This window comes from Chiloscyllium punctatum, chromosome 13, assembly GCF_047496795.1.
Source record: "Chiloscyllium punctatum isolate Juve2018m chromosome 13, sChiPun1.3, whole genome shotgun sequence".
In the NCBI taxonomy this organism is placed as follows: domain Eukaryota; kingdom Metazoa; phylum Chordata; class Chondrichthyes; order Orectolobiformes; family Hemiscylliidae; genus Chiloscyllium; species Chiloscyllium punctatum.
The window spans coordinates 29366349-29378646 of NC_092751.1; the positions used below are offsets into that span (position 1 = coordinate 29366349).

The following is a 12298-nucleotide window of genomic DNA, read 5'->3' on the forward strand; positions in this document are numbered from 1 at the left end:
ACACTGTGAAACTCTCTGACACTCCCTGACACTTTCTGAGACACACTGTGACAAACTCTATGCACACTGATACTCTCTGAGGCACACTGTGATACTCTCTGCGATACAATGTGACGCACTCTGAACCTCTCTGCCACACTCTAAGACACACTGTGGCACTCCCTGACTATCTTTGACACTCTCTAAAACACACTGCGACACTCTCTGATAGACTGTGACACACTGTGACACTTTATGACACTCTGTGACACTCGTGGAGACACACTGTGACACTCACTGACTCTCTCTGAGACGCACTGTCACACTCTCTGACTCTCTCTGAGGCACACAGTGATTCTCCCTCTGAGACACAGTGTGGCACCCTCTGACTCCCTCTGACTTTCTCGCTGACACACTGTGACAATCTCTAAGACACACTGTGGCACTCTCTGACTCTCCCTCTGACATACTGTGACACTCTCTGAAACACAGTGACACTCTCTGAGACAATTTGAAACTTTCTGAGACACACAATGACACTCTCTGACGCTCTCTCTGACCCACTGTGACACTCCTTGAGTCACTGTGACACTCTCTGAAACACAGTAACTCTCTCTGAGCCTCTGTGACACTTCCTGATACTCTCTGTAATACTCTCTCTCTCTCTCTGAGACACACTGTGACACACTCTGACTCTCTCAGACACGCTCTGAAACACACTGTGACACTGTCTGAATGACTGTGTCACTCTCTGACAATGTCAGACAATCTCTGACACACTGTGACAATCTTTGACACACTGTGACACTTTCGGATAGACTGTGACACGTTATGACACTTTATGACACTCTCTGACACTCTCTCAGACACACTGTGACACTCTCTGACTCTCTCAGACACGCTCAGAAACAAACTGTGACACTGTCAGAATGACTGTGTTACTCTCCGACAATGGCAGACAATCTCTGACAGCCTGTGACAATCTCTGACACACTGTGACACTTTCTGACACTCTCTGAAACACACTGTGACACTGCCTGGCACTCTCAGAGACAAACTGAGACACTTACTGCAAATTTCTGAAACACACTGTGACACTCTCTGACTATCTCTCTGACATACTGTGACCCTCTCTAACACAGAGTGACGCTCTCTGAGACATTGTGAAACTGTCTGAGACACAGAGTGACACTCTCTGATTCCGTCTCTGTCACACTGTGACACTCTCTGTCACACTGTGACCCTTTCTGACACTCTCTGTGACACGCTGAGACCCTTTCTGACATGCTCTGTGACACACTGTGGCACTCTCTGTCTCTCCCTCTCTCTGAGACACACTGTGACACTCGCTGACTCTCCTTCTGACATACTGTGATCCTCTCTGACACAGTGTGACACACTCTGAGACATTGTGAAAGTCACTGAGACACAGTCACATTCTCTGACTCCGTCTCTGTCACACTGTGACACACGCGGAGACACTGTGAAAGTCTCTGAGACACTGTGTCTCTCTCTGTGATACTGTGACCATTTCTGACACTTTCTGAGACACACTGTGACACTCTGTCTCTCCCTCTCTCTGCGATACACTGTGACACTCTCTGACTTTCTCAGACACTCTCTGAAACACACTGTGACACTCTGTGACAGACTGTGACACTCGCTGACTCTCTCAGACACTCTCTGATACACTGTGACAATCTCTTACACACTGTAACACTGTCTGACACTCTCTGAGACAAAACGAGACACTTTCTGCAAATTTTTGAGACACACTATGGCATTCTCTGAATCGCTCAGAAAATCTCTAAAACACATTGTGACACGCTATGACTCTCTCAGACACTCTCTAAAACACACTGTGACACTCTCTGACACTCTCAGACACTCTCTGACACTATGTGACAATCTCTGACACACTGAGACATTTTCTGACACTCACTGAGACACATTGTGACCCTTCCTGACACTCTCTGTGACACACTGTGACACTCTTTGTCTCTCCCTCTCTCTCAGACACACTGTGACACTCTCTGACATACTGTGACACTCGCTGACACAGAGTGACACACTCTGAGACATTGTGAAACTGTCTGAGACACACAGTGACATTCTCCCACTCCGTCTCTGTCACACTGCGACACTCTCTGAGACACTGTGATACACTCTGAGACACTGTGTCTCTCTCTGTGATACTGTGACCCTTTCCGACACTCTCTGGGACACACTCGCTCTCTCTACGACACACTGTGACACTCTCTGACACTCTCAGACACTCTCTGAAACACACTGAGACACTCTCTGACAGACTATTACACTCTGACTCTCTCAGACACTCTCTGACACACTGTGACAATCTCTGACACACTGTAACCCTCTCTGACACACTGTAACACTGTCTGATACTGTAAGACACTCTGTGAAATATACTCTCTGACAGAATGTGACACGCTCTGACTCTCTCACAGACTCTCTGACACACTGTAACAACCACTGACACACTTTGACACTTTCTGACACTCTCTGCGACACACTGTGACACTCTCTGAATCTGTCAGACACTCTCTGAAATATACTGTGGCACTCTCTGACAGAATGTGATACGCTCTGACTCTCTCACAGACTCTCTGACGCACTGTGACAATCTCTGATAGACTGTGACACTTTCTGAGACACACTGTGACACTCTCTGAATCTGCCAGACACTCTCTGAAATATACTGTGGCACTCTCTGACAGAATGTGACACGCTCTGACTCTCTCACAGACTCTCTGACGCACTGTGACAATCTCTGATACACTGTGGCACTTTCTGACACTCTCTGAGACACACTGTGACACTCTCTGAATCTGTCAGACACTCTCTGAAATATACTGTGGCACTCTCTGACAGAATGTTACACGCTCTGACTCTCTCACAGACTCTCTGACACACTGTAACAATCTCTGACACACTTTTACACTTTCTGACAATCTCTGAGACACACTGTGACATTGTTTGGCATTCTCAGAGACAAACTGAGACACTTACTGCAAATTTCTGAGACACACTGTGACACTCTCTGACTATCTCTCTGACATACTGTGACCCTCTCTAACACAGAGTGACGCTCTCTGAGACATTGTGAAACTGTCTGAGACACAGAGTCTCTCGCTGAGCCTCGTTGACGGTCTCTGTCTCTCTCTCTCTATCCCTCTCTCTCTCTCTCTCTCTGAGACACCCTGTGACACTGTCTGACTCGCTTTGACACTATCTGAGACACACTGTGACACTCCCTGACAGACTGTGACCCAGTGTGACACTCTCTGGCTCTCTTTGAGACACACTGTGACACTCTGAATCTTTCAGACACTCTCTGAAATATACTGTGGCACTCTCTGACAGAATGTGACACTCTATAACTCTCTCACAGACTCTCTGACGCACTGTGATAATCTCTGATACACCTTGACACTTTCTGACCCTCTCTGAGACACACTGAGACACTCTCTGTCTCCTGTTGAGACTCGGTGATGCTCTCTGTCTTTCTCTCTCTCTCTCTCTCTCTCTGAGACACCCTTTGACACTGTCTGACTCGCTTTGACACTATCTGAGACACACTGTGACACTCTCTGGTAGACTGTGACACTGTGACACTCTCTGGCTCTCTCTGACACTGTCTGAGACACAATGTGACTCTCTCTGACACACTGGGAAGCTCTATGACTTTCTCTGGCACAATCTGAGACACACTGAGATACTTTCTGAATCAATCTGAGGCACACTGTGACACTCTCTGACTCTACTCTGACACAGGTGACACTCTCTGACACACTGGGATGCTCTCTGAATTTCCCTGACACTCTCAGAGACACACTGTGGCACTTTATGACTCCCTCCGCCAGTCTGAAACGCACTGGGACACTCCCTAACTCTCTCTGACACTCCCTTCCAAGCGCTGGGACACACTGTGACACTCTCTGACTCTCTCTCTCTCTGACATACTGTGACAATCGCTGACATACTGTAACACTCTCTGGCAGATTGGGACAATCTCTGACTTTCTCTGACACTCTCAGAGACACATTGTGACAATCTCTGACTCTCTCTGACACTCTCTAAACTATACTGTGACACTCTTTGACACTGTAACACTTTCTAAGACACTGTGACACTTTCTCACACTCTCTGAGACACACAGTAAGCAATGTGGTCTCACTCTGAGACACTGTGACACTCTGGGACAAACTGTGACACTCTGAGACACACTGTGACTCTCTCTGACAGAATGTGACACACTGCGACATTCTCTGACTCTCTCTCTGAGACACACTGTGACATTTTCTGACTCTCTCTCTGACACACTGTGACAATCGCTGACATACTGTGACACTCTCTGACACACTGGGACAATCCGACTTTCTCTGACACTCTCAGAGACACACTGTGACAATCTCTGACTCTCTCTGACATTCTCTAAAATACACTGTGACACTCTCTGACACTGCAACACTTCCTAAGACACTGTGACACGTTCTGACACTCTCTGAGACACACAGTAAACATTCTGGTCTCTCCCTGAGACACTGTGACACTCTGGAACAAACTGTGACACTTCCTGAGACACACTGTGACACTCTCAGACCGACTGTGACATACTGTGACACTACCTGACACACTCAGACATTTCCTGATGCACTGTGACACTCTCTAAGACACACTGTCACACTTTCTGACTCTCTCTGACTCTCTGTGACACACTCTGACCCTCTTTGACACTCTCCGAGACACACTGGAGCACTCTCTGACTCTCTCTGACACTCTCTAAAACATACTCTGATGGACTCTGACACACTGTGACATTCTCTGATAGACTGTGACACACTGTGACACTTTATGACACTCTCTGACAGTCTCTGAGACACACTTTGACACTCTATTGACTCACTGTGGCACCCTCTGACGAACACTGTGATAAGCTTTGACTCTCTCTGAGACACTTTGTGACACTCTCTGACTCTCTCTCTCTCTAACCCACTGTGACACTCTCTGAGACACATTAAGACACTGCCTGACACTCTTGGAGACAACTGTGACACTCTCTGACTCTCTCTCTGACACAGTGGGACACTCTCTGACAAACTGTGACACTTTCCGAGACATTGTGAAACTGCCTGAGACATTGTGACACTTTGTGACCCCCTCTGACACACTCTGAGACATACTGTGACACTCTCTGAGACACATTGTGGCACCCTCTGACTCTCTCTGAGACACACTGTGACATTCTCTGTGACACACTGTGACATTCTCTGAGACACACTGTGACACTCTCTGATTCTCTCAGACACTCTCTGAAACACACTGTGGCACTCTCTGACACACTGTGACACTCTCTGACTCACTGTGACAATCACTGACACACTGTGACACTTTCTGACCCTCTCTGAGACACACTGTGATACTCTCTATCTCCCGCTGAGATGCTCTGACGCTCTCAGTCTCACTCTCTCTCTCTCTCTGAGACACCTTGTGACACTGTCTGACTCGCTTTGACACTATCTGAGACAGACTGTGACACTCTATGACACACTGGGACACACTATGACACTCTCTGACACTTCCTGAGAAACACTGTGTCACTCTCAAACGGATGGTGACACACCTGGACACTTTCTGACACACTGTGACATTCTCTGATACACTATGACACTCTCTGAGACACACTGTGACACACTTTGGCCCTCTTTGACACTCTCTGAGACAACACAGTAACACTCTCTGACTCTCTTTGATACACACTGTGACACTCTCTTAGGTGCAATGTGACACTCTCTGACTGTCGCTGAGACACACGGTGACACTGTCTGACTCTCTCTGAGACACACTGTGACACTCTCTGACTTTCTCTGACACTCTCAGAGACACAATGTGGCACTCTCTGACTCTCTCTGACACTCTCTAAAATACACTGTGACACTCTAACTCTCTCTGACGCTCCCTTACACTCTCTGAGATATGCAGTAACCAACTCCGTCTCTCTCTGAGACACTGCGACACTCTGGGACAAACCGTGACACTCTGAGACACACTGTGACACTCTCTGACATACTGTGATACAGTGTAACACTCTCTGACACTTCCTGAGACACACTGTGATACTCTCAGACCGACTGTTACACACTGTGACACTCTCTGACACACTGAGACATTCTCTGATACAATATGACACTCTCTAAGACACACTGTGACACTTTATGACTCTATGAGACACACTGTGACACTCTCTGACTCTCTCTGACTCTGAGAAACATAGTGACACTCTCTGACTCTCTCTATCTGACACACTGTGACACTCTCTGACACACATTTTAACACTGTCGGACACTCTCTCCGACATACTGTGACACTCTCTGAGGCACATTGTGACACTCCTACTCTCTCTGGGACACACTGTGACACTGTCTGACTCTCTCGGAGTCACACAGTAACACTCTCTGACAATCTCTGACTCTGAGACATATTGTGACAATCTCTGCATCTCTCTCTCTGACACACTGTGACTCTGAGGCACACCGTGACACTCTCTGACTCTCTTTGAGACACACTGAGACACTGTCTGACACTCTCGGAGATAAACTGTGACACTCTCTGGTTCTCTCTCTGACACAATGGGACACTCTCTGACACACAGTGACACGTTCTGAGACATTGTGAAATAGTCTGAGACATTGTGACACTTTGTGACTTCTTCTGACACACTCTGAGACAGACTGTGTCTCTCTCTGAGACACACTCTGACACCCTCTGTCTCTCTCTGAAACACACGGTGACATTCTCTGAGACACACTGTGACATTCTCTGACACTCTCTGAAACACACTGTAACACTCTGTGACAGACTGTAACATTCCCTGTGCCACACCGTGACACTCTCTGACACACTGTGACACTCTCTGACAGACGATGACATTCTTTGAGACACTGTGACACACTCTGATACATACTGTGACACTTTCTGCTTTCCCTCGCTCTCTGAGACACACTGTGACACTCTGTGACCCTCACTGACGCACTGTGACCCTCACTTTTTTCTCTGAGACATTTTGACACTCACTGAGTCTCTCTGACACTCTCTGAGACACACTGTGATAATCTCTGACACTCTCTGAGACAAATTGTGACACTCTCTGATACTATTCGAGACAGGCTATAACACTCTCTGACAGAGTGTGATACTCTGTGACACTCTCGGACCATATCTGACTCTCTCTGAGACACACTGTGACACTCTCGGTCTCTCTCTAACTCTCTCTGACACTATCTCAGACAGACTGTGACATGCTCTGACAGACTGTCATACACTGTGACACTCTCTAACTCTCCCTGACACTTTCTGAGAGACACTGTGACACTCTTTGAACACACTGGGACTCTCTCTGCCTCTCTCTGACACTCTCTGACTATCTCTCTGACACTCTCTGACTGACTCTGAGGTACACTGTGACAATCCCTGACACACAGTAACACTTTCTAAGACAGTGTGACACTTTCTGACACTCTCTGAGACACAGAATAACCAACTCTGTCTCTCGCTGAGACACTGTATCACTCTCTGTCTCTCTCTCTGAGACACTATTATACTCTGGGACAAACTGTGACACTCTCTGACAGACTGTGACACACTGTGACATTTTCTGTCACTTCCTGAGGCCCACTGTGACACTCTCAGACCGACTTGGACACACTGTGACACTCTCTGACACACTGTGACATTCTCTGATACACTGTGACACTCTCTAAGACACACTGTGACACTTTCTGACTCTCTCTGATTCTGAGACACACTGTGAAACAATCTGACCTCTCTGACTCTCTGTGAGACACACTATGACAATCTCGGACACACAGTTACAATTTCTAAGACACTGTGACACTTTCTGACATTCGTGGAGACACACAATAACCAACTCTGTCTCTCGCTGAGACACTGTGTCACTCTCTGTCTCTCCCTCTCTTTGCGACACTGTTGCACTCCGGGACAAACTGTGACACTCTGACACACTGCAACGCTCTCGGACTGACTGTGACACTCTCTGACAGACTGTGACACACTGTAACACTCTCTGACCCTTCCTGAGACAAACTGTGAATTTCTCAGACCGACTGTGACGCGCTGTGACACTCTCTGAGACAATGTGATATTCTCAGATGCACTGTGACACTCTCTAAGACACACTGTGACACTTTCTGACTCTCTCTAACTCTTTGAGACACACTGTGAAACAATATGACCCTCTCTGGCACTTTCTGAGACTCACTATGAAGCTGTGACACTCTGGGACAAATGATGACACTCTGACACACTGTGATGCTCGCTCACGGACTGTGACACTCTCTGAGAGACTGTGACACTCTCTGACACTTCCTGATATGATGTCGATAGAGAGGGAGTTCCAAGAATTAGACATAGCGACATTGAATGAACAGCGAGATAGTTTCAGCTCAGAAAGGCGAGATCCTTAGAGGGGATTTGCAGTGACAATTTATTCGGTGTATGTGCTGCCATGGCTGCCAGAGGATGTGGTGGAGGCTCGTACAATTGCAGCATTTAAGAGGCATTTGAAATTTTATATGAGGAGGAAGGGTTTGGAGGGATATGGGCCGTGTGCTGGCAAGAGGGACCAAATTGGGTTGGGATTTCCGGTCAGCATGGACAGGTTTGAACGAAGGGTCTGTTTCCCTGCAGTACATCTCTATGACTCTAAGATTCCAGTTGGATGCAATCAGTCACTGGATTCCTTCTGGCAGAACCGGGTCTGTGCTCTCTGTTGAAGCAGAAAATGGTTTTCATTCAGAGTAGCCACAAGAAGAGAAATAAATCTTCATTGCCTGACTTGGGAATTTTATCCAGGCCTGGGCGATTCAAACCCAAACTCTGAAGCAGGGACTCCACTGAAGTTGACAATAACCTTTTCGACCTAACCTGTACAAACTCTTGTGCCTATCGTTCTTTGTCCCCACATTTTGAAGCACCGGTCTTTGCTGTGGGTGTTGAAGCAGCTAACTACTGCCTCGCAGAAAAACCGTGGGGTCAGAGACCCGATCGATCTGTCATGCAGCGGGGATTGCATTGCTCAGAACATACGTGTTTGCTGTGTGGGACTGAAACTGAGCTCGATCACACACAGATACGGTGTAACAGCTGCCAGCAGATGTGGAGACAGTTGGGACAGTTTCATTCGCACTCTGGGAAAGAGACTGGATCCTAAATTCAGGGGAGATAAGTGTCATAGATAGAAGGCTGAAAATTGTTTTGGGAACAATATGAGTTATGATCGAATGGCGGGCAGACTAGATGGGCTGAAAGCTCTAACTGTCCTCCGATGCCTTCTGGTCTCTGACCATCCAGTATCTAAGGAAATAGAAACAGAGTTAATCGTGCATTTCGAAGTCCTCCTCTCATAACTCGGCGAGGTGAGAGATGGAACAGTTCTGCTATTAAATTTTGGGACTGGGAGAATGTTTGGGGACGGAGTAATAAAAGAGAAACTGAGTATAAAGTTGAGAGTCAGGAGATATTCAATAAAAAGGTAGACGGAGATGGACATGGAGTAATAAGTGTCACTGGTCTTGAAGTCTTAACTCGGTTTTCCATTCCAAGATTCTAGCAGACCTGCTGAGATTTTCCCGCAATTCCTTTTGTTGGTACTGATACAGAAGGGAAAAGTCTGATCCTGGACCAATCAGCTATGTCTGCTCTGTGGACGTTTGATTTCCCTATTCGAACAAATCACTTCTGACCCACACGGAAACCTCACTATCCTGCATCATCCCCACTCCTGTTACTGACAATAAGCTGTTCATAACGTGAACACATATGGGTACACAACAACATCATTTACCGAGTGAATTGGGAAAATTTCTGGGAGAGTTCCATTCGGTTTCCATCAGACCATTCTCATTCAGTTAATTCTATTGCAGCACCATTTGACATGCAGCTGTCACTGTCATGTGGCCATTCGCATTCGACGTATCTGGATATTTTGGTTGGGGCACGTTTGGAATGGAACCTCACGTTTTGGAAGGGACATCGTTTAATACCATATTCGGCTGAACTGATAACCTTGTCTCTTCCACCTGCAGTACAGTGGAGACAGTTTTCACTCAGAAGCCAAGAGATGATCAAAAACGGAGGAAAAAATGTGTCAACAAAACGTGCCTCAGCGAGCGAATTCGCTCTTGCAACATTAAAGGAGAGCGGCAAACCTATTAACAAACAACAGCGCCCTGCGTGGGTCTCGACCCCACACCATTGAGATTAAAGGTCTCAAGCTCTACCGACTGAGCGTACCAGAACAGGATTGGTGTTGGTTAATTTATCATTTCATACTGAGTTTAATTCAGCTGACACGGCAACGTTCAAATCTCGTTCATTCCTCCCCATTGCAAATCACATTATCCAAGTCTTTCAATTCTCAGATTTATTCCTTCAGACCATTACAATTCATTTAGGCCTTGCCCCGGGATTTTCGATTCTCTGTTAATATTTTCATATTTTGACCCTGATCCTTAGGTCACCGAAGTGATTCCCAGACACTCTGGCAGACTGCAAATCAATCGGGAAAATACCTCAGGAAACCAAATCATTTCTGATTAGAGTGCAGGGAATCCCATCTGCTGAAGGGACAGAGTCCTCACAATCAACACTTTCTTTGTTCTACCTGCCTACAAAGTTTACCTCTTCTAATATTCGAGAAAGGAATTCTGATTATAAAATATTTTAAAAACAGGAACAATCTTCTGAAGACATTTCCAATTTGACTTAGAATGTTTTACCCTTTCACACGGTAACAGCCGTTCCTGAGGAAGGAGTTTCCATGAGCTGTGTGCCAGGGCTGGGCAGGAAGCCGCTGATTGAAACTGCAGTGGCCCCTTTCTGTTGGCAGCAGGGGCTTGGAGAGAGTGGGGTCGCATTTTGCTGCACGTGACTGTCTCACTCATTGCGGACTCAGGGTCAATCATGGATGAATTCTCGTGGTTGTATTGTCAGTACATGGTCGATCTCAATGCTTGATGTGAAATATTTGAGGCTCTGTGCTCTTTTTGGGCTTGGACAACCAACATTTCAGCCAAATGCTCTGACCATTTGAGACACAGCAACTGGCAGCAAAATTGTGCGTGTACACATCCAAACGCACAGGGATCGAGAGGATGTGGACAGCTTTAGTTCTCATTATTGAAAGAATCAGTTGCTCATGTCCCCGTGTTTATCGCAGAGAGGGTGAGAGACCCGAGGAGTAACAAACACACCCATAAAACAATATCAGGACCTGTGTAGTTCTGTCATAAATAGCTGCCTGCAGTTGTTTTATTGCAAAGTTGGGTTTCGAACCCACGGCGCAATAGAGACTGGATCTTAAACCCAGCACATTAAACTTCTCTGGATTAGTGGTGCTGGGAAAGCACAGCAGTTCAAGCAGCATCCGAGGTGCAGTAAAATCGACGTTTCAGGCAAAAGCCCTTCATCAGGAATACAGGGTTTCACCCGATGCATCGAGCAGTGTATCTGGAAATAGAAACAGAGATAATGTTTTTAATGTGGAATATTTCTGCTGAAGAACTCGAATTTCCCAAGTCTAATCAAATTGCAGGACTGGTTTGCAAAACAGGCTTTCTGAACTTTAAGCGAAAATTGTTCCAGCAGGAAAGCATTCATAGCGTAGACAGCAGGATTCGAACCTACGTGGGGAAACCCCAATGGAATTTTAATCCATCGCCTTTCCACTCGGTCATGACTACAGACGGGGCAGCGCCGTTAAGCATTGACCAAATCAGCCGTGATCTCATTGAAAGCTGCCGCTGACTTCATGAGTTGAATGCTTCCATCTCCTTTCATACCTTTGTTGTCATTTGTAAGGTGCGAGACACCAATGTAAAAGAAGAAAAGCACAAAGTTAGGAAAAGATATTTGCAGCAAAATTGAGACAAAATTATTTATTGAAAGGAAAATCACACTTGGCAATTTGCTAGCTCTCTTTGCGAACATGAACAGCAGAGGTAATCAAGGGAGCCATTTATCTGAGTATTCTTGAACATGAAACAAACAAAGGTTAGTGACATATTCATTTCTTTTTCTGGCGAACGAAATGGTCTTTCCTGATGGTTACAATGAAAGAGATGGTTCCCCACAAAAGACAGAGATTAAGTCGCATGTAGATATAACTCAATGTGATACGATTCACTTTCAGCCCCTAATTACCCCAGAGATGGAGGGGGTGAGTTACTTTTCTTCACTCTTCAACTCCACAGCGTGGAGGTACAGACATGAAACCGCTAGA

General features: G+C 46.3%; 1 non-coding gene across 1 annotated transcript; it reads right to left on the reverse strand.

Annotated features, from left to right (window-relative positions):
- Positions 1-11678: 11678 nt before the first annotated feature.
- Positions 11679-11759, reverse strand: trnaf-aaa (transfer RNA phenylalanine (anticodon AAA)). The gene has a single exon. It is a non-coding gene; the product is annotated as a tRNA-Phe (tRNA).
- Between the last annotated feature and the right edge of the window lie 539 nt (positions 11760-12298).